This window comes from Platalea leucorodia (assembly GCF_965183815.1).
Source record: "Platalea leucorodia genome assembly, chromosome: 4".
Lineage (NCBI taxonomy): Eukaryota > Metazoa > Chordata > Aves > Pelecaniformes > Threskiornithidae > Platalea > Platalea leucorodia.
The window spans coordinates 110,696,230-110,720,100 of NC_138826.1; positions in this window are offsets into that span (position 1 = coordinate 110,696,230).

Consider the following 23,871-nt stretch of genomic DNA (forward strand, 5'->3'; position numbering starts at 1 on the left):
CTGCCTGGGTGCTCCCTTCCACTGTAAGCATGGGTGAGGTGGGGTGGTGCCCAAGGGGGTCCCCTCTCCTGCGAGCGCTGGGGTGGTGCAGGACAAACAGCACAGAGGTGTCGGGAGGGGACTGAGGATTTGGGAAGGCATCCGGAGCGGGAGCAGAGGTGGTTAGCACAGTCTGGGGGAGAGGCAGGCTCCCCACAGAGATCGCTGCCAGCACCTCACCTGGCCCTGCCTTCCCTGTTTTATTCACCAGTTAGAAAGCAAAATCAAAAACTGGGGCTGGGTGGATATATAGGGAGACTTGCCTGCATCCGAGTGATATTTTAAAGATTAAATGATTTTAAACTACTTCAGATACTCCCCGCGTCTTCTCAAAGTCCACAGTAAGGTGAGCAATAATAAAATCCTGATAAAAGCCATAGAGATTAGTGGAGGGATGTCTCAGTTGCAGGTTTATCTTGCCCAAACTGCTGGATAGCAAAAGAAGAGCATGTGTAGAATTCGTGTGAAGTTGAAGCTTCCTACTCAAAACACAAAATTAGCCAACATTTTAAAAAAAAATCAAAATCTCTGGTAGGCAGTAGGACTCAGATAAAAAATATTCATATCTTTAAAATAACAACTGCTTTCTGCAGTGTGTTCTGTAAATAAAAAGGGCAGCAAAGACACAGGATCCCGAACTAAGTGCAGGCTCTCGGCAAACTCCAAGACCTTGTTTTTAATGAAAAGGTAAATTCATACCCCAAAATAACAACCTTGCAGTACATCTCTCACTTTCCCCTACATTTATCTCTATCCTGTTTCTTTACACTTTGAGAGTGATGGGGACCCTTGACAAATTTATGTTGCTTTTGGAGCTGTAGGACTCTGCAGCTCCAGAAGATTCACTTATTTCTTGTTTTTATAACAGCATTGCAGTCATTTTCCAGTTGGTCTGAGGAAAGGACCGCGTAGACCTGCTCAACCAAGAGCACCTTAGAAACCCGAGAGCAGCGTGGGGTCCCGCTTCTGTGCAAGAGCAAAGGTCAAGTTGCTCATGGGCTGCTCCTATCCCCCTGCTGCAGCTTGGAGTTTGAACACCCCACGCCCGAAAAGGGGATTTCCTCCCATACTTTGCTCAGTGATAGCACACTCCAGCCACGTTTCGTACTGTAATGCCAGCAGGAATCCCTAGTGATATCTTTCAGAAGGAGCAAAAGCCAGGTCCCCAGGTGTCCGTGCCCACAAGGAGCAGCTGCCGGCTGTACTCGGTAGCATTGGTAACCTGGACCGCTTGTCCAGGACACTTCGGAGGTGACAGCTTAGCACTTCCTTTTGTTTTCCAATCAAATAGTCAAAATGAGATACCAAAGATGAAAATGTACCTGCAGTGGTCCTATAGCCACCATCCTTGGCCCCTCTCCCTCCAGAAACTGGACAGTGGCTGATGCATAAGGAGAATATAAGGAGTGAAGGGCTGGCTGGCAGCACTGCAGCTTTCTCCTCCCATCCCTATCAGCTGCAGGTCAGAATTCATCCCCCTGGGGCATCCTCCTGAAGGCAGGAATTCAGAGTGGAATAAATCCGCTCCAGTTCAAGCAGTGTGTGCGAGCTAGGACGCGCATCTCCCAGGATTACCTGGCACGGCCTCTAAATCCTCGCTCTTTCGAGGAGAGCAGAGTCCTGCTCCAGTCTCCACAGGCTGCAAGAAGTCAGGAAAATAAAATGAGATGTTGTCCCTCCAGGGTCTCCTGGGCAGCTGGGGGAGCCGGGGACAAGGCTGGGCACTCAGCCGAGAGCGGCTGGCCCCAGACACATGCGCACAGAACCGGTCTCACTTTCTTCTGCCACTGTTGCCACTCTCCATTTGTGGAGATATTGTTTCAGAAAGAGGAGAAACAGCAATTTAAGGCTATAAAAATACTTGAATACTTAAAGAGGATTTTTATATTGTCTAAAGCCAGGTGACTGAGACTGGTCATCTCCATCCGTTTATAGTTTAGGCTGTCGTTTCACAGATCATTTGCTCTTCACTCTCCCGTGGCATCACTCTTTTACTTGCCCCTGACAATGTGGAGCACAGGATTGAGGAACCGATCAAGGTTAAAATGAACCTTTTTGTTTTTCTTTTCTTGCAAGCTTCATTTTAACCCAGTTCTGGTGGCTGCTCTGATCTGTCACTGTCACACAGACACTTGTGCCAGCCAAGGGAAGGGCTGATGCAGGAAAGGCAAGACTGGCATAAGCTAGGACTACCGCAGAAAGCAGCTGGGAAATTAACGGCCTTAGTTTCAAAGGAGAAATCAAGAAAGGAAATCTCTGTCTCCTGCAGTGGTCCAGGTAGCAGAAAAGATGTGGCTTTTAAATACACCACTACGGGTGTTACCCTTGCGGTGTCCCACAGGCAGTTTCTCTGACAGTCCTGATGCTGGAAATCAGACACATCCCATTTCTGCAGACCCCAGAGGACTCAAGTGTTACACAAGGGAAGGGCAGCAGATTGGGAAAGGGGCTCTGCTCCCATTCAGCCACCAAACCATAGCGGCTGGAGGCTCCTTGTTCAGCAGGCAAACGGCATGCCCTTCCCATGGCTGCCTGCTACTGTATAGGCAGACGCTTACAGCAGTTTAACGGGAATTATTTTGACTGCAATGAGCTAGACTGGGCCTTAAAAGTAGAGGCAATACAAAATGGACTAAAAGTTCAAGCATTGGTTGTCCACTCAGTCACCTGAGGTGTGGCATATTCCACAGTTCCCTGGTAAGAGGATTTGCTGCAGAAAAGGGATTCTGCACTTCAGGGCCTGTGCTTTTAAAAAATATGTATTTTCAGCTCTGGAATTGATAAAACATTTTAAAAATGAAGATAATATACCAAGCCCCACTATCCCTACCTGATTCCTACTGCAATCCCAGAAGCATCTCTGGGACATTCCTGTGTTTTGCCAATTAAAAAAAAAGATCAACTGCAGATTGGAAGTTGGAAAAGGAAGCTGAAAAAGAATAATACAGCCTTGATATTAACCTCATAGTAACCCCATGGAGGTCACTGCACTGATTTATTTTTTTCAGGTACATTTTAAGAGAGGAAATTAGCTGCTATAGATCTACTCCTGATTTTTCACCCTGCTTCCCTAGAAGGGCTTAAAGTCCACCTACCCTTCGCAGCAGACCTCAACCTACAGAAGAACCAAGTGGCCATGTGCATGGAGGTTTTCTCCTGCTCAGGACCGACAGGTCTTTAGTCAGGCACCGGAAAAACGAGTAAAAACAAGCATGGAGGATGAGTGACTGTCCTAGATGCTGCTGTGTGTCCTGGGAAGGGATGCCTGAGCGGAGACCGCTGAAGAGCCCTGCCCGGAGGAGCCACGTGGCTGTGTGCCCTTTGGCCCTGGCAACAGGCAGCCGTGTGGAGGTAGCCCCAAGTCCCAGCCACCCCTGGAGTCCAGCTTGGCATGGCCTCTGCACAGCCCTGAGCGTTTGTCCCGTCTTAGCATTTCCTGACAGTTTACATCCAGACCAAATTGTTTACAGGGAAAGCAAGAATGTGAACTGAACCATAAAAACCACTTGCTGCCAGAGATTTGGGAGTTCCCCGGGACCAGCACCTGGGGAGCAGTCTCTCGTGCTTACTCTCCGTGCATGGTATCTTGTGGGCTTACGTACATGGTTTGTCTGACAGTGTTACATCAAGTATGATCTATGTTATATTACTGCTGTTTTATGACCTATCTTACAGCTAATTACCTGTTTTCTGTTAAATGTATAAATAAAATGTAAATGCCAACCTGTTGAAAGTCAGGTGACACCCAGCTGTCAGGATGTCTTTGCTTCTGCCGTATCACCAGAGCTCCCCTAAGCCCTGCATTTCTCTTTCTCCTTCATATTTTCTCCAGACCCAGGGTGAGAGCAGCCACCCTTCCAGCAGAGATAGAGCCCGGCAGCTCCTGCCAGAGGGTCAGTCAAAAACCAGAGCGGCCCCACCACTGAGGGGGTGTCACAGGCTGCCGCCGCGAGTCCTCGCGGGGCTGTCGCTCAACCCAAACAGGAGTGCAACCTGTCTGTGTTTTCGAGCGCTTCCAGCAAGCCTGGCCCGGGCAGAGCCAAGCCTGCAACCTGTCCTTGCCACACTCCTGCTTGGGGTGCACTCTGCCTGGCACCCAGCACTTCACCACTTTCGACTTGCACAGACTGAAGCACTGTGAGATTCTGTGGCTGGAAAAGTGCTTTATGCACATCCAGAATTTCTGTTTACCTGAATTAACAATTGCTGCCGCTAGAAACATCTTTCCTTGGACTATGAGAAGTTTATAGGCAACAAACATGGAATAAGATATAGCATCTGAAAACCTCAGGAAGAAAAAGATCTTCCTTTTAAAGAATAATTGGTAAATTCACTCAAGTGAAACACTTACCTGCTGGACATCAGCATCATAATGCACTCACTGGAGTGGGAAATGCATGTGCCGTGCTAGACGCTGCGTGCTGGAGAAACAAGCTAAGACTTCGGATATGGCATATAACACAAATCGGAGCTAAAAAGATTTAGAGTCTCTTTAAAGATGATAGACTCATAAACTTAACATAATTGGGGAAAAACAGTATTTGGAGAAAGAAAACCCTTATAACTAACTGATCTGAAGTATTTCTTTCCAAAGAAATAAGTTATGCTACATCTAATGCTGATTTCCATTTTGATACCCCTTTGCAGAGCAGCACCCACAATGCACTTTCGTAACAGAGCTGACACCTGGGCCTCAGAAACACCCAAACCAGGTTACAAAAGGTAGAGCATAGCCTACGGTGATGCTTCTTCAGGATGCTGGGAGATTTCTAATGTTTTTTTAGTTATTCAGTTATTATTTAGTTATTATTGACTGGTTATTCAAAGACCATTAGCTGGACTCAGGTGCCACATGGCTGAGGCTGTTGGCGGAACCAGATGCAAGAACTCAGGAGCATCAAAAGAAACTACAAGAGAACAAGGTTTAAAATAAATAAAAAGGAGCAGCACTTCGTGCAGCAAGCAGTCCACCTATTGAGCCCTTTGCCAACAGATGTTGGAGATGTTACAGTCTGGTTCAAGAACAAATTAATGGAAAAGAAATCCATTGAGAGTTGCTAAACGGATATAAACTACGTCAAAGATGATTAGAGGCTGGGAGAGTAGGAGGAGGACGTTACTATATGTGTCTGCCCTCTTCCTACAGTCTTCCTTGCCTGTTCTCTCATGGCCACTGCTGGAAACAAGATTTTGGGTTAGATGCACCAAAGGGCTGATCCGGGTCGTCTGCATAAATTCATGCAATGTCTGCCTTGTACTACGCATGAATTGTGGAGGGTTTCAGGCAGTTTTCTTAGGCCTCTGATGCTTAGAAGAAAGTATAAAAGAAAGCTTTTTATCTTCCTTTCCTACATGGCTCCTGCACTTGCCTTGATGGTTGCGTGGATTGTGTTAGCCTGGCTTACATGAGAGATGTAAGAGATGTTTTGTTTCTAAAATAGTTAGAGTTAATAAACACAGATGATGTGAGAAAGAGAGAGGAATGGAGCTTCTGCTTTCTCATATAAAGGAAAGCTGTTCTCAAAAATATTTCTCATTTTCTCCCCTGAAGCAGCTGATTTAAAAAAAAAAATATACACCATTTCCTGCCTTTTAATGTCCATAATGCTAATTCCCCCCACAAAAAAAAATCTCTTACAGAATTTCTTACAGAATTCATTCAGAAAAAAAATTCTCTTACGGATTTAACTGTCTTCTAAAGACAGAAGGAGATTGTAGTAGGAATAGAAACGGGACATTGGTAAGAGTGGGGAAGGAATGGCAATGGCTGGGTGTGAGGCACCAGAAGGGACCAAAGGCAGGGTACTGTGAGTGAATGCTGTAAGAGTGGCGGGTGCTGGTGGGGCCTCAGTGAGGAGCCCACCAAGATGCCAGCACACCCTGCCTGCAGCCGCTCGGGACACAGTCAGGAAACGAAGGGCAGGGAGTAAATCCTGATAACTCCCAGAGGTGGAGCAGGACGGACAGTAGAGTTGCTGCCAGCAACTAAAGGGTAGAAAAGGTACATCCAGAGACAGCACATGGTCACCTATCTAAGGGGAACCCAGGAAATTCGATGAGGGCGTGATGGCACCATCATTCATCCTCAAAGTCATCACAAAGATGGACACAGGCATCCTGGTGTCTGCGTGCTGGTCAGATGGCTTGGATACACCCATCTGGTGAGTACGTAGGTACGAGAAGATGAACGTGAGTCAAATCAGTACTGCTTTAAAATAAATTCACCTGCCTATAAGGTGATAAAGTCACCCTCCTATAGGGACTTGCATTGAGTTTCCTACGTTGTGGCTGCTCATTGATTACTCGCCTACATCCACCTTCTGTGCGCCTCTCCAATTTATTGCCCATTGAACCTCCTCCTGTGCAGGTGTGGGAGAGCTTTCTTTATACAAAGTACATCCATATTTGCCAACACTGGAGAAAGTGTTCAGCACAACTTTTTAAATAAACCAGGTGCTTCTGACCTCACCTGCCCCATGGGCTAGGGCACGTCCTAGTGAATACCAGGCTGCCTCTGAAGAACATAGCTACAGACAGGAGAGCCATAAATGCTGTCGATAAAAGCACTCAGTCTCCTCTCTTCACCTGAGACTGTTTGGGAAGACCAACAAAAGGAGGGAACATAAGTGCACCACATCCAATTTCACTAAAATTGAGGAGATTTGAGGCTCCTATTGCTATTTACCATCTTCTTTTTGTAGGCCTTCTGTTTCTTTGGAGTGCTGCAGTATTCAAGGGTTCCCAGGAAGCCTGCGCTCGCGGGCACTGATGGAAACAGGCTATTGAACTGCTCCATCTCCATAAAACCTGCCCTTGCAGGAAGCTTTCTGAGGCATGGCTCAGTTCTAGCAAAGTGGGAAGCCTGCGATGGTAGGGGCTGCTGGTAGATGGTTGCTTGCATTGAGAGGTTACTTTGTTCAGATGAGCGTTTATCCCACAGCTACTTTCTCCTGTCGTCGAGGTAATAAAAAGTCACATCTGAGTGCTGACTTTGGAGATGCAGCACCTTCCCCTCTCTTCTCACAAACTCCCTGCAATGCCACGTCTCTACGGTCACATCCGCGTGAACTCACATTAAGCCCATGCTGCTCCCATACTGACTTGCACTTTGGCCCAAACTGCAGCTTTAAGTGGAAAACTCAGTGGGAGAGCAATATAAGAAAACACAGATTTGTCCCCCCACCCCTTTTGCAGCTGGCATTATGGTGAGGGGACCCAAACACCTCTCACTGCAGCCGATCTCGGCTAACAAAAGCTGTCTCCGTGGGGTCCACCAGCAGCCCCTGGCCACTTAGCAGGAGAGAGCCAGAGCTCTTTTTAGCCCAGATGATTCAGCACAAAGAAGCCTTTATAGCTCAGCAGCAGGCATCTCGCGCCTGTTCTCATCACGCCTCTTCTCAAGTTTTAAATACAAGGGGACAAAAGTTCTTGCAAACCCCTGTCAATTCCTTGAGCATATGCCTGTAATGCTGTTTCTGGCATTTAAGTATCTTTAAATGGAAAAGTGAGAGCTCTTAGGAATCACGGGACACCACACGCACCATCTCTTTCTCAGAGCCAGCACCTTCTCTGGCATAAGCTAATCACCACTTGTGATATTTTGCATTTGTAGGGCAGGATACCAAATAACACGGAACAGCAGTAGGAGAAAGTTCGATGCAAGCAGCTGCGCGTCATGAAGAATGAACAGGAGGTCCTCTGTGCCGAAGGGTATCACAGCAACCAAGAGCTCAGCCATATTTTAAAGGGATTAGAAGTGCATAGATGGCAGGAAGAATTTTAATAACAAAAGACTAAATAGATGCAAGTTTGCAAGCAACAGGAGCTCTATTGCAAAGTTACAGGAGATACAAAGGAACAGCAGAAACAAGTCTTATCCCACCCTGCCAGCTGCAGCGGGGCTTGCAGCATCCACAGGAACAGCCCGTACCTGTCAGCCCTGGCAAGGAGCCTCCACTAGGCAGAGGCAGAACAGAAATTTGTGCTGTAACATCCCTGTTTGTATGACTGAATAGTCAGTTCAGACTGTTTGGAAAGCAATACTCAATTTTTGGAAGTTTTCCCTCTTTTTTTAGTTTGTAATTTACCATTTGGATCACATTTTTCATGTTTTCTTCAGAATCTCAGGGCTTAGCCTGGCTGTGGATAACTTCAACACCCAGCTACACACCTGCCAAGGCCGGAGCGGGCAACAGCTCTGGAAGTGACCTGGAAAAATGTGAAGTCAGCCTAACTACCTGCAGTTTTGCTTCTGGGCACAAAGATGCCAAAGCACCTGTGCCTGCACAAGGCTGAACAACTTTGTACTGATACCTAACCCTGATGTTCTTCCAGTTTCTCTCTAGGAAGCTGTCTTAGAAAGAGCAAGAGCACGGAGCCACTGCTTGCTCACTTAATGCTATAGCTCAGGAAAACAAAAGCTCCCTGATTTCTTTCCTCCCTCTGTTTGGATGAATGGGAAAGGGGGCTTGAAATAAGACCGCTGGCTGTGAGGAGGAGCACAGGAATCGCTGGCTGTAGCCACCCACTTCCCAGCTCACAGCCCCTAGCCCTGCAATAACTCCTATTCCTAACCTGGAGCATGCCTTTCTACCCCTCCTGCTGAGGCTGGGCCGCCATTTGGAAAAAAGAAATCAGGGAAAATACATGAAGGAAGAAGCAAGTATTTCTGAAGTAAGAGGTAACAGATCAGTACCCTAGAAACTGTTTGGTTTTATCCCTTAAACGGTTAATGAGAAAAGTGCCCGTGACTTGGAGCAGGAGCCCACTCCCCAGTGGGTGCCATCTCCTCCAGGCTCAGCATCAGGTACACTTTCACTTTCTAACATTTTTGGACAAGGGGTCAATTTAGGAGGGGGCCAAGGGTGAGGACTCCTTGGAAATTAGGCACAACGGTATTATTCCTTAAATCTCCCCCACATCTCTTTAACACAGCTAAGTGCCTGCACACAGGTGGAAATCCAGCCTCTGCTTCTCATTCTAGCTTCAAAACAGAAGTCATCTTCTCAGCTGAGTCTGAAGATCTGAGCACTAGTAATAATAGCATCTATTGTTGTTGTTGTTATCAACCTTCATAAAAGGTCTTTGGCCTGTCCCTGAAGGCAGTTTAACAGTGAAACCCTTGGTATTATTTCATCACTGAAAATAGCATCCTCTCCATATCTTGGTTATCTCTCATTCCTGCACTTGTCAGATGATGACCCAGAAGAGGTAGAAGCCACACCAGACAGTCTTCTCAGTCCCCTAGCGTCAGCCAGGTATAAGGTTTGACTGGGTATTATAAAAGATTTATCGGAAGACATGTGGTTGAGCTGACATCTCTGATCACTTGTGGGATTTCCTGACACAGCACATGTCAGGTTGTGTTTCACTGTGCAGGGCTCCTGTTCGCCTGTACCGGCATCTCCCTGGCTCTGTCACTGAGCACTCACAATTGAGATTTAAGATGTGGATGTGCGTAGTCTAAACCATACCATGTGTTATATCCTGTGTGTCTTGCTAGAGGCCCGGTCCCTGTGCTCAGTAAGCTCCAGTATGAGATCCTACTTAGATTCTCAGGTTATAGTTAAGTGAGATTTCACTAAGAATTGAACTTATTTTTAGCAAGGTGGGAAAAAAAGTCCTTTTTCATCTTCTGAGACTCAGTTCTCTCCTTCGAGTCAGCCAGCTAAGACACCTCCACCAGGGTGCTGAGTCACACGAGCTAAGATGGTAGCATCTTGTCCTTACAGAAATGGGTGTGATATCATCTGGATTTTGAACCCTGAGCTGAAACAGTGCCCGTGCCGTACTGACAAGCTGAGTCACTGAGACAGCCACAGGGAGAGAGGCCTTGGGTGCAGCAAATACACGCACCTGCAATCCAGTCCAAAGCCCTGACCCTGAAGGACAACACAGACACAGCTCCTTCCAGCAGCTCCTGTGTGAGCTGGCTTAAACCTGCTGCTGACAGTTATTTTCAGTCTTATAGATAAAGATAAGCTGTGGGTATGGCAGAGCAGTATTTGGTATAAATCAGTTCATTGAAACTCAGCCAACTTGTGTCAGGGCTGAAATAAAACTGAAAAGAATAAGTCATCCATCCCAATTATTTTATTTTTATTTCAGCACTGCTAAAATAATTCAAATGAGAGCAGGTCTCGACAGCAAAGAAAACAGCTTCTGTGCCAGAGAGCCTGCTGCCAGGCACAAGGACAGGCTGGCAGGACGGCACGGGCACGGTGGGGAGGAGCGCGCCGAGGGACCCTGCCAGGCACCAGGGGAGCAAAGGCGAGTGCCTGTCCCTGGCTCCGCTGACCTGCCCGGCCCCTTACCGACACTCTGCAATCTGCTCAGTCTTCGGCGGGTCCCAGCGGTGCCCTGTTGATGAGGTACAGCCTACGCATGCACCGGGCTCATGCAGCCATTTGTAGGTGACTTTGGATAGTGGAGATCTACGCCTGATGCTTTCGTCTGCTCAGCACAGAAAATGGCTGTTTTCTAGGCAAAACTAGCCCTATAGGGTGTTGTCCATGACCTCTACTCCCATATTTCATGGTCTGCAATAGCAGCAGGCTGTAGGCAGGACCCAGCAGGCAGGGGCTGGTGGCTGTTTCAATTCACCACTAAAGCCAGAGGGACCGTGGAGCTAAACCTGGCCACCTCTAGCTTAGACTTTACAGATACTCCTCTGATTTAGCACTGACAATCCCAGCATGTTGAGGAAGTTTTCAGAGAAGATCCTGGTGACTGCCTCCATTTTGTTTTCTGCAGGTCTCTAGTTGTTTCCAGACACGTGCATGGCACCCCTTGTTGCAGTCTGTTCAGTCAACATATCTGCTTATATCCTACCTTGTCCCCCACAGCTTTCCAGCTTCTTCAGCCAAGTGCTGGCCTCGTCAGGTCTCTGTCACACTCAAAACCCTCTCTGCAAACTTTTCTCAAGCTTCCCCCTCTTTCTTCTGCTCCTCACTGCAGGTGGCTTTGGCCAGCTCTTCCCTAACAGGCAAGGCGGTACCATTTCCCTCTCTCTCTGAGCCCTTGTCTCCAGAAGTAGATTAAAGTTGAAGAAATGAGATCTTTGTCTGTCTCAAAGCCCCTCACCACAAAACAGAGGTGAAAAGGCCTCAAAGGGTTGCTCATCCTGCCGCCATGATGAAGGAGGCCAAGCACTTAAGGTACAGTTGAAAGGGGAGTTGCAGTCCCCACACACACTGGCAGCTGCAAAAACCCAGCACTGATGAAGTAACATCACTTTGCTGTACTCCGCCCTGCCTGCATGACTAGTGCAGGCGCTGGTGTCTCTCGTCACTGGAGCGAAGAGCAATTTCCATGGTGCTAGCCAGCAGACCTGCACTAGGATGAAGTGACCTACACCCCAGGAGTGCACACTTCTCTCATTTCACAATAGAGGGAGCCTGAAAACGTTCCTTGAAGAACAATATCTGAAACTAAGCAAGTTTGTAATAGGTAGGATGTGGCAGAGGGGGAACACAGACCCACAAAGGGCCCATCCAGCAGTGCCTGCTGGCTGTGCATCCCCCAGAATGTCACATCCCTGACCCTCCCACCAGCAGTCATATGTAGACTATTAACTGTTTGCCATGGCAAGCTGCTGTGCTGAGAGATGTTGAACTACATCTGGTCCAGCTCAGCATGTAGAGCATGACCCGATGCTTACCAGGACCAGGGACATACCCCAGCCAAAAGCCCTTCCAGAGCTACAGCCCTTCTGGGCTTCCCTTTATCACCTTTGTGTATTTTAAGGCAGAAACTCTGCCTAAGCCACCTCTCAGCAGGGTTATCTGAAAGCAGCATGTCAGGGGCTCAGGTCATGCCCTCTTGGGCAGTGGAGAGCCCCTTGAGAAGATTATGCCCGTGGCTCCGCTCTCAGTCACCTGCTCAGCCGGCAGAGCTGCCCTGCCTTCCCCGCGGGAAGCCTTTCCACTGACAGGAAAAACTCAGCGCTTGTTTCTGAAACCCACGGAGAACAAGACAAATCCACCTGTGGGAACAAAAGAAGAAATAGAGTGTGCAAGTTTTGCAGGCAGCTTTCGCAGACACCTGGCTTCAGTCGCGCACATCTGTCCTGCCTGCACCTGCTGCCAGTAGTTTTCTGCCCTTCCCAAATCTGTCCTGGAAGAGGTTGTCTCTCTGCTTTCAGAGATCGTGGGCACAGGCAGGACCTTGAGAACAGGCTTAGACTTCAGGAGCTTCAGCTTTACCTGCCTACGGCATAGGGTTGACACCAAAAGGAAAACCCTAAGCCACCTGGCTGTGCTTCTCTTGCACTGAGCCATGGCAGGAGCGGTATGAAGCTGGCCAAATTCAGCCAACAGCTTCTCAGGGACTCAGTTCATGCCTACTGCCAGTGGTCATGGAGTGGCCTACACACACCCTTTCATCTTCTGGTTAGAAATAAAACAGGAAAATTATCCTTCCGCTCATCCTGCCTCCCGTAAGAAAAGGGATAAGGAAAGCACAGATCCCTGAAGCTTATGGAGGGTGGTTAAATATTGTCACAGACTGACCAAACTTTGTATTCAGCCATCCCCACTCTCCCTCCAGTGTTTCTTTTGCCTAACAGCACTGGTCAAACCCACGGTGCTAACGTGGGCGTACCCCCATGGGCACATTCTGCAGCAGAGTTTTGATTCTGCTGCGAGGTGGGCGTTAGCTTCACCCAGCGTCATCATTTTGAAGGTGGGAGCACAGGTTCTCTCCTCTACTGATGCCTTGGAGATGCCCTGAGGCAGACAAATCTGTGCACTCGTACAGAGGCAGCGGGAGGATTAGGGACAGTTACTGGAAGCCTGCGTCGCTTCTCCTGATGCCGAAGGGCTTACTCCCATTGCACCAGTGTGGCAGGGGCAGAAGATGGCTCCATTTGAGTTTGGCTTCCCTTAGCACCTTAGCACGGTGCTTTCCTCAGGCAGCAGAGCAGTCTGTGTTCCTTCTTCTGTGTTTAGATCCCAGAGATTTGTGTTCCTTTGATTCTTCTTACAAGTCATATCCCATACTTTACAACTTACTTCGTAAAGTACTTGTGGGAACAGAATCTGACATGCTGCATCTCTCCCTAAAACTAACATGATTCTACTACAGTGGGAGTTTGGGGGATTAGTAGCACTTAATTACACAGTTCTTTGAGTAGTATGAATCTTCCTCGTACGCAGGTTGGAAGAGTCACAAGCTAATGACAAATATTTGTTCTCTTTAATTATGTGTAGCACGGGAGGACAGCCCAGCTCCCTCCAGCTTTCCTCCTCCATCACTCTGACAGCTTCAACACCACCTGCTCTTAGAGCAAAGCAGGCACAGAAATAAAATCCACCCTGATTTTTGGACCAGGCATCACAGGCTTGTAATGTGAGTGCATGCACTTTATTTATAAGTACTAGTAAGGAACTTGAATCACAGAATCATAGAATCATAGAATCGTTAAGGTTGGAAAAGACCCTTAAGATCATCGAGTCCAACTGTTAACCCAGCACTGCCAAGTCCACCACTAAACCATGTCCCCAAGCACCACATCTACCCTTCTTTTAAATACCTCCAGGGATGGAGACTCAACCGCTTCCCTGGGCAGCCTGTTCCAGTGCCTCACTACCCTTTCGGTGAAGAAGTTTTTCCTAATATCTAACCTAAACTTCCCCTGGCATAGCTCAAGGCCATTTCCTCTCATCCTATCACTTGTTACTTGGGAGAAGAGACCGACCCTCACCTCACTACAGCCTCCCTTCAGGTAGTTGTAGAGAGCGATAAGGTCTCCCCTCAGCCTCCTCTTCTCCAGACTAAACAACCCCAGCTCCCTCAGCTGCTTCTTGTAAGACTTGTTCTCTAGACCCTTCACCAGCTTCGTTGCCCTTCTTTGGACACGCTCCAGCACCTCAATGTCCTTCTTGTAGTGAGGGGCCCAAAACTGAACACAGTACTCGAGGTACAGCCTCACCAGTGCTGAGTACAGGGGCACTATCACCTCCCTGGTCCTGCTGGCCACACTATTCCTGGTATAAGCCAGGATGCCATTGGCCTTCTTGGCCACCTGAGCACACTGCTGGTTCATATTCAGCCGGCTGCTGCCCAACACCCCCAGGTCCTTTTCTGCCAGGCAGCTCTCCAGCCACTCTTCCCCAAGCCTGTAGCATTGCATGGGGTTGTTGTGACCCAAGTGCAGGACCCGGCACTGAGCCTTGTTGAACCTCATATTTTGGCCCCAGCCCATCGATGCAGCCTGTCCAGGTCCCTCTGTAGAGCCTTCCTACCCTCCAGCAGATCGACACTTCCACCCAACTTGGTGTCGTCTGCAAACTTACTGAAGGTGCACTCAATCCCCTCGTCCAGGTCATTAATGAAGATATTGAACAGAACTGGCCCCAACACTGAGCCCTTGGGAACACCACTTGTGACCGGCCGCCAACTGGATTTAACTCCATTCACCACCACTCTCTGGGCCCAGCCATCCAGCCAGTTTTTTACCCTTTTACACTTTTTTACACTTTTTTTTTAAAAGTAACCTTTCTTGCCTTCTTACCTCCACTTGCCTTTTAGAAGGTCCACCCCTAGCAAATGGTTCAGGTGAAGCAGGGAAGTAATGTGTTATTTCTGGTCACTGAAGGATTTCTAGATGTTGTGGAGCTCAGAGGCCTCACTGCAGTTCTTCCAAAGCCAGACAGAAAGGAAAGGAATGGGGCTGTAGCTGCTGTCAGTTCTGAAACACTCACAAGGTGAAGGCAAAGCCATACTTGACAGCTGCAGAATAACTACCTCGTCCATCTATCTGGCTCATTTGGGCATCTATGGGAAGAATTTTGATGTAGCTATTAATGAAAAAAGCTTACCAGCAGGGAGCAGATGGATGTCAGCCTCTTTTTTGAAGCAGGATGGTTTGTTGTGACCCACGTGCCCTCTGGGCACAAAAAGCTCATCTGAGCAGAGCAAGGGCACTTCCCCATCAGTGAAGTGTTCAAGGTCAGGTTGGACAGGGCTTTCAACAACCTGATCTACTGATAGATGTTCCTGCCTGTGGCAGGGTGGTTGAACTAGATGATCTTTGAAGGTCCCTTCCAACCCAAACCATTCCATGATTCTAAGGGAGTGAAGGCAGCTGTCACCTCCATCTCCACGCTGCTGACCCAGTGGCTGCCAGCACAGGACCCTCACCCCTTGCTGTCACACTCAGGGGCTTAAAAATAGGGTTTTTCCATGAGGCTGCATAGCTGGGACTTGCTCAGCCAGGCCCCAGGCCCATGCTGGGCCTCCCCCCCCACTGGGTACCACAGATGGCACTTTGCATCACAGCTCCCATTCTGGGATGTGTCCACTTCAGACAGCAAGTCCTCAGGCTGATCAGGTCTTTTCCTGAGGCTCAGTTAATCTTATCAGTCCAGAAAAACTGAAAAAAAATCCTTCTGGTCTTTCCTCCGGGCTGCCTTTCCTGTACATCGCTGTTATTCTTCTCCTGCCCTCCCTCCAGGACCCCATCCCTCACAAGCCTCATTGCCGAAATTCCCATGGGAGCCAGGACCAACCTCACAGGCTCCCACTGCTTCACCTCACCCTTTGCCTGTGAAGGACCTTGAGCACTCTCCCCTGCCTCCCAGGCTCTCCCAAAAATTGCTCCTGCTCCCCAGCAGCTCTTCTCCTCCTTCTCCTCCTCCTCATCATCATGTGTTCACCCCTCTCCTTCATCTGCGAAGACAGATTAAGTCTCTCTCTGCTTTGATCAAAGCCTAAAAATGCTGGATCATCCTGTTACTGAATCCACTTTTCAGACTAATCAAATTTCAGCTGTTAGTGGTAAATCACATCATCTCATCTCTGACTCTATCAGGATAAAGCGAGCTTCCCGCTCATGTCAGGAGAAGTAAGCACTGATGATCACTCTTCCATTTTGAGAAGGAAGGGGCTTTCTCTGAAATGTAATGAAACTTGTACGGAAGATAGCTCAAAAATGGATACAGTCACATCTCTCCAGGACCTGGGGCCCCAGTTGTTGATCTTCACCAAAGTTTTGGCCTGCACCACTATGCTACGTCTGAAGCAGCACTCTTATCCTGGGGATATTATTAGGTGCCGGATATTATTTTTGCGTTACTAAATATGCAACAAAAGCTAAAATTAAAGAAGCATGCTCTTCAGACCAAGGCGCTGCCAGCTCTACCTCTCGTGCTGGCTGTCACTGGACCCCTTCCCTGTGGTCCTCCTGCTCTGCCTGGCATCGCTGGCTCGCTGCTGGCTCACAGGGCCCTTCTCTGGTTTATTCCTGTTAAGTAATCAGACAAAAAAGAAGATTCTGCTCTTCTTGTGTAGCTCTCAGATGACAAAAAAAACAGGTTCAACACATTAAATTACTGTTGTAAACACATCGCAGTGAGGAGACTGGAAGGGCTGACCCAGCAGGCTGGTCTCACCCTGCAAGGCACGGTCGGGTTTCAGAGTGATTACCAGCAAATGGAATAAAATGCATTTAAAGGCCCAGTCCGGGGGCATCAGACCAAAACACCACACTGCACTGCAGGGAGGTGACCAGACCTCAGTAAATGCCAGATCCCAGGCTTTCAGGGATCTATGGCAGCAGAAGGATGGCGGGAAAAGAAACCCAGAGGCTGCTTTTTGAGAGGAGTGTCAGCCAGCTGAGTGCCACCAGTGTGCTGGCGAGCCATGCATCTCCCAGTGCTGCCCACCGTGATCGGATGGCAGAGAGGGTGTTGTGTGGCCATGCTGGGACCTCCCGCAGCAGCACCTGGCTGGTGTAGCCACAGCTCTGTGACCCATGTCCCCACCCTCGGGGTGTCCTACAGCACCCTCAGCACCCTCCAGATGTGGGACTGGGCTCGGCATTTACACCCTCTGCTCTGTGGGGCTGAGAGATGATATTTTCAGGCAAAAGCTTGCCCACTGATGACTTTTCCTTCTGGGCTGATTCTGGGAAAAGCAAAGGAGTGACCCAAAGAGTGTCTAGGCTTTGAATTTTGGGTTGCTGAGAGAAGATTCCTAGCACCTATAGCCAAAACCCATCCTGATGTAGTTGGATGTCTTTTGAGTTTTTTACATGGTAAAACCAGCAAATACTTCAGGTGAGATGAAATCTTTAGAATAAAGCACTGTCAGCAGGGAGAAATCCATCACCTCCCGTACCATCAGCAGCCGGCTGAGCGGTGTCCTCCCCTCCTGAGCCCCAGTGGTGCTGCAAGGGGAGGCAGGGAAATTCGCCTCCGGAGTGTCAGGGGACACTGGGAGGTGCGTGCCACCGCTCCCCCTTGCCGGCACCCTCTGCCCAGGGCCCTTGAGACTATCCAAAATGCGTAATCTTATATTCCTTATTTATAATAAAATTTCAGTCATTTGTATTTGGTTATATTCATATAAAATTAATCATCAGAGGCATTATTTTGCATGTATCAAATTCTGCTCCTCTGATAGATTTTAGGAAACCAGCAAGCATATCATTTCACTCCTCTTCATACAGTACTTCTAAGCTCAAAATCCTATGACATCTGAAAAAATCTTAAAATATCTATCAATTTTACCAAATTGAAATATTGCTGTACTTTAACTTCAGTTTTAATAGACTTCCAAGGTTTTCAAACACTTTTACTTAAAAGTACGTTTTGGGGGTTTAGGGGTTTTTGGGGGTTTGTTGTTTGTTTTGTTTTTTTTTTTTTTTGACTGGTGAATGAGCAGTTCTGTATGCTGTAATTACGGGGGAGAGCCAAACATCTACAACCCTGCTGCTCCAAGACAGGCATGGGTTATGAGTAGTTTCATTCAAGCTTATACATGCATAGTCTGTGGTGTAATAGGGTCCTGATCCACATGAGGGGCTTCATTGAGCTGCTGCAATGCGAATAATAGGTACAGCTGATGTATAAGGCCAAGAGAAGATTTATGTCTTTGAAAGATCAGGACTGATGCTGCTCCTGTACAGAGAATAAATGATACATGTCAATTTTGTTCTCAGTAGCCCAATAACTTACATTTGTTTATGTTTCTCCTCCTTGTAAGTAACCCCTGAAAACTCATGAAAAAAACATTAATATAATATAGATATTGTTATGCATATTTAGTGTTTAATACCTTTGAGTTTTGGTGCTAAGATTTGGCCCTTTTTTTTTTTTGATGACTCTTTTCATAAGGCCAGACTTGAAAAGTCTCTTATTTTAAAAACTCTTAACACGCAAATTATTAAGTTTTCCTACAAAAAAGAAAAAACCTCCTTCTAAAGAGCTTCACTGGATGCTCTTTGAGAGAGCAAACACTTATTCCACTGTTTTTATCATTGTCTTAAAAGGCAGAGCAACCCTACCATGATTAATTTTTCATGCATTGGGTAGGAAGGGATAATTAGAGAGTGTTTCATACCGATTGTCTGCAACTGCTTTCTAATTAACTAATTGACTGCAGAGCTAATGAGATTCAAAATTATTTTTTATATCTGAATTTGGCCAGACCTATTTTAAGAACCATGAAGACAGGTTGGCCAGAAGCTTTCGTTCGATGTCAGACTGGTATTTTGGAAATACTGTTATATTATCACCCGGGTAGCTATTTTGCAATGGCTTTTGCCTCTACCTGGTGGCTGGAAGATGAATTGCATGATTCCCAGTTTTTCTTTGATGAGAGGCAGGCAGTCTTTTTTTATAAGAATATATATAGAAACGCGAAAAACACTCTAAGCTACGACTATCTAAGGACTCTTTTTTTTTTTTTTCCCGTTCCACAGTCGGGTCAAGAAACTATTGGAAGGAATTGGTGGTGTGGATATGTGAATAAATACGATGTATTCATCACAGTTAGTGTCAGCAGTCATGACTCACATATCTGTAAGATTTCTTTGAAAGCATTGACAAGCGAGTGTCAACAGACAAGCAAAATCCAACAGATACAGTCAATTCCATTTGCAAAAGGCATGGGGGAAATCCTTCAACAGCAGCTCATAAAGTAGCTGCCGTGGATTAAGAGAGTGTCTTCACGTGAGCAAGCAATTGGCAAAAAACAGGAATACACCAGCAATATTCACAGGGAAGGGGGGTCCCACCTGGAGTCCTACACTGACACGTGCTGCGGCTGCTCTGAGCAACCAATTTCTAAAAAATCTGCAAATGAAGGTGAATAATAGAACTTCAGGGATAATGGGTAAAATCGGTCAACTGTACACAGCTATCCAAAGTAATAAGGATGAAAGTTACTTCAGCAGTTGCAAAAGGGTTTCAGAATACCCAAAAACTGGACAGTAAAATGGCAGGTGAAATTTGCGGATAAAAGATAGGTAAGTTAAGTCAAACCCATCAGCAAACCCGATTCCAACTTCCAATATGCAGAGATACGACCCGAACCAGCTATTGCAAATCAAAACATGATGCGCCATTCTGGGTCCCCATCTCAAGGCAAATATAATGGAAAAAGCAGGTACAGAAAAAAATTACAGCCATTAACCCTGAAAATAAATACTTGAGAGGGGACTGTGATGGCTGCCCCTGAGCGGTATGAAGAAAGGGAGCAGAGGGCACTGTCAGAGGGTGTCTGAGACCCCGAGCAGGCGGCAGATGCTGCAGGGAGGGAAGGGGAGGGTTTCTCACACAACGTGTGCTGAAGCTTCACAACAGTTTGCAGCAGGATGCCAAAGTTTACATGGTTCGGAAAGCAATCGGCCAAATTTGTGGAAGAAAAATCCATTTGGCACTATTAAAAATGAAGGCATCGTTTCTGGTCAGGAAGCCTTTGGACCACAGATGGTTGCAGTCTGCAAGCACTTTCGGGAAGCACCAGTACCTGCTTGTCCTCTCCTTATGCTCTGCCTGCAGGACCTGTTACTGGCCGCCACCAGAGACAGGGTAACAAGCCAGGAAGCCCGTTGGTCTGCTTATTCTTGATTTTTATGTACCACTCACATCCAGTACCTTCCACATTTGAGGAAAAATCCCAAAGGCTACTAAGCATTTGCAGGAGCACATCTCATCTCCCACTAGATTACATTTCAAACCTCAGCAGGAGCTGTTTATCTACAGGGTCCATGATAGGAATGGATAAAAATAGCCAGAAAAGCCTCAACTAAATGAGAAAGAGGGCTAAAATCTTTTCTGTGATTAAGTCCATAGTGTACAACAAGTGCTACACTGAGAAACTGCAACATATTCCCATAATGCCTGTACTTAAAGAGGCCGTACAGCATGCATAGGTCACCTTAATTCTGGCATACTCTTGAGAACTTGACTTTGCAAAGGCAGGAATGTTCATTTCATTTGGTCTGTGTGTGTGTGTTTTTGTATGAATAAGTAATAGGAATCATTTATAAAATCAGCAACACTTTGCCTTTGCACTCATTTTGAGATGACTTTCCTTTATCAGGCCCGGTGTGGCTCAAGCTGCCTGCTCTCTTCCTGTAAGTGCAGGCAAAGCGCAGACACTGACCCGTTGGAGGGTCCTGTCTGCCTGCAGCCTTCAGTCAGACCGTGTGTCAGGGCAGTCAGGGCTCCCACAGCGCTGAAACCCTGAACGCGGTCCATGGTGAGCACCGGTGCTTGGCAGGCTCAGCCTGAGAGACGCTGAGCACCCGCTGCCATGGCCACCCCACCTGCGGCCATGGTCCTCACTGCGTGACCAGCCTCTGGCAGCACCGAGAGCAAGAATACGTGTCTGTATGGCTTTCAGATATGCCGATGAGTGCCAGATAAACTCTTGCAATGACAGTGCTAATAACTAATACAGCGGCAATCCAGCCCAAGCAAGGAAGCTGGGCTCAGACCTGCCAGCAGACAACACATCAGCTATGATTGTCACATCCCAGCACATCTCGCTTAGCAAAACGGTCAATGGATAATTTAGCAAGCTAAATGAACACTGCCGGTGAGGCCTGCCGGGGAGGTCCACCCAGCACTGCATGTGTTTGACATGCCAGCTGCTTCCGATCGAGCACTGCAGCGCTGCAAGCTCGTGCCCCAAAGCAGTTCCAGTTGTCGGGATTCAGAGGCAGAGGGAAAACCACAGAAAAATGCTTGATTAGGAGCCACGTCTCTTGGATCACCCCGCCATCACCTCTGCACATCCACAGGAAACCTCTGTGTCCATACCCAGGTGATGAAGCGCAGGGACGGGGCAGATACTGGGCAGCTCTTCTGGCACTTCCAGGTTTCACTGGCTTGGTATCGCAGGAGGACGGGCTGCCTTGGCACAGGCTGACCACAAACCACTGATAACCATCCTGACAAGTTCAGTTCCCGGTAGGAAGCCTGCCAAGCTGTGAGATTATTGCCATTTTCCAGTTTGCAGCCACTTCCTACTGCAGCATTATATCTCATTAAGTCCTAAGAGAGACTGGTTTCAGACGGGGCCAGAAGAGAGGGAATGCTAACTAGTGATCCCACCTGGCAGTCTTGTCCCTGTCTTCTGTTCCACCTCAGTAATTCACCTCACTCCATCCTTCTTGCCATTTTATCCTGCCCCTTCTCCACTGTTCAGTGTCTTGTTTTGAATCACAGAATGGTTGAGGTTGGGAGGGACCTCTGGAAATCATCTGGTCCAACCCCTTGGTCAAGCAGGGGCACCTAGAGCAGGTTGCCCAGGCCCATGGCCAGACGGCTTTTGAATATCTCCAAGGATGGAGATGCCACAACCTCCCTGTGCAACCTGTGCCAGTGCTCAGTCACCCTCACAGTGCAAAAGTGTTTCCTGATGTTCAGAGGGAACCCCCTGTGTTTCGGTCTGTGCCCATTGCCTCTGGTCCTGTCACGGGGCACCACTGAGAAGAGCCCAGCTCCGTCCTCTTTCACCCTCCCTTCAGGTGTTTATATACATTGATGAGATCCCTCTGAGCCTTCTCTTCTCCAGGCTGAACAGTCCCAGCTCTCTTGGCCTTTCCTCACAGGACAGATGCTCTAGTCCATCATTTTTGTGGCCCTTTGTTGGACTCTCTCCAGTATGTCCATGTCTCTCTCGTACTGGGGAGCCCAGAACTGGACCCAGTACTTCAGCTGTGGCCTCCCCAGAGCTGAGCAGAGGGGAAGGATCACCTCCCTCCACCTGCTGGCAATACTTTGCCTAATGCAGCCCCGGGTACTGTTTGCTTGCTTTGCCATGAGGGCACATCACTGGCTCAGTAGTCCTGGCCCTGACCCAGGCCCTGTGCACAGTAGGCCAAATTCTGCTTTCAGCTGTTCCCGTAATTTAAGGGGATTTTCTGGATCAGAATGAATTTGACTCCATTAGCTTGGTCAGTATAACAGGGCAGGTTAGGAAAGCAGAGATTTTGCTCTGAGCTCATTCATGGCAGACACATTCAGTATTGCGGTTTGGCTGAAAAGACTTGTGCAACCTCATCAAAATCAAACTGTTCCTCACCAGAAGTAGCAAGGAAAATAAGGCAAAGAAACACTCCGCAAAGTAATGAGCAGAAAACCTGATAAACAGCACATCCCTTCACTGCACAGGACCAGGAGAAAAATGCTGCAGAGCTCACCTGAGAAGAGAGGTTTCATTGAATGTACTCTAATAGCCACCAAGTTCCTACCTAATGGATTAGCAAGGCTGACCCCTTCTGTATTTTATAAAAATGCTGCCTTAGGGGTGAACAAACCATCTAATCAGAAGTTACAGTATATGAGAAAAGCAAGGCCTTTCCAAGAGAGCCGTATGGCCATAGAACGGATGGAGATCATGGATTAGGACAGGAAGCAGCCTTGGTTGTATTGGAATAAGACACAGGTACAGGGCAATATGCCTTCAGCCCTACTATTCCCAGATGCTCTGGCATCTGCAGGGTATATGCAAAACACAGTTGGGTGAGAAAGCAAAGGGGAAATAGGAGAATTCTCTCTCCCAAACAAAAAGACTGAGGGCTTCTCTTCATCCCCTTTCCCAAGAAGCAACCCATTAGCACCCAGTGATATCCAACCCATAAGTGCAGCATGCCAGCACTATGCCCCGTGACTAACCCCGGACCCTCCTCTGGCCCTGCCTGTGCTGACAGCATGGTTTGCTGTTTAAAATTTTCAGAATAAGCCAATTTTGACAACCTTTTTCATCAGTGACAGTGGCAGCTGCAGGAATATTTTTAGTTCCAAGTCTCTCAACCTCCTCATAGTTCAGAAAATATTTCATTTTTTGCACTGTGGGTGGAAATGGAGATTAGCACTTTCTAATGTTACAGCGATGCTCCCTGGGTGAGCAGCAGAGACGATGGTGGGAGTCCCAGCACTTTGCACATGGCCTGCAAAACCCAGGGGCACCCTGCATTTTCCTAACGTGACATGGCAGAAGGTGCAACTAACTGCAGAGACAGAAGCTAGGGGTGATGCTGCACACTTCAGTAGGAATGGCTAGAGGTATTCCCAGAGGATTTTTTTCACCTGAAAATGTATTTTGTGCCCCTGAGGACAAAGAAATCATCAAGACAGCATTTATAGCTGCAGGTCAGGTCTGGAGAAGCAGGCAGGGTGCTTATGGTACTGTTTTGGCTCTGCAGAGCCCTGTGCTGTTCGTCCGGGAATAGCTGCTGTGGCAAGAGCAACGGTGGGATTTGAAACCAAAACCACTCATTGAGAAACCATCTTGTGTGACTCTTGTTTCTTTGAGGACTGTGGGACCCGTGTCTGTCGGTATAGGGAAAATCAGCCTGGCAGCAGCAGTAGGGATGGAGTACAAGCCTGACAGCCTAATGACCTTCCCACTCCCCAGCCTGTGTAACCAGTGATTATTTTTGTCCTTTTTCCTGACTACAGCTTCCAGGCTAAAATTTCTGAAGAAAAGGGTGTTTCAGGGAATGCCAGGCAGAATAAGAAATGACCCCTGGCTGTACCTGAGCAAGAAAGCGGGTCCCCTTGTTTCCACGCAGTGCATCCTCCCACAGCCACTGCA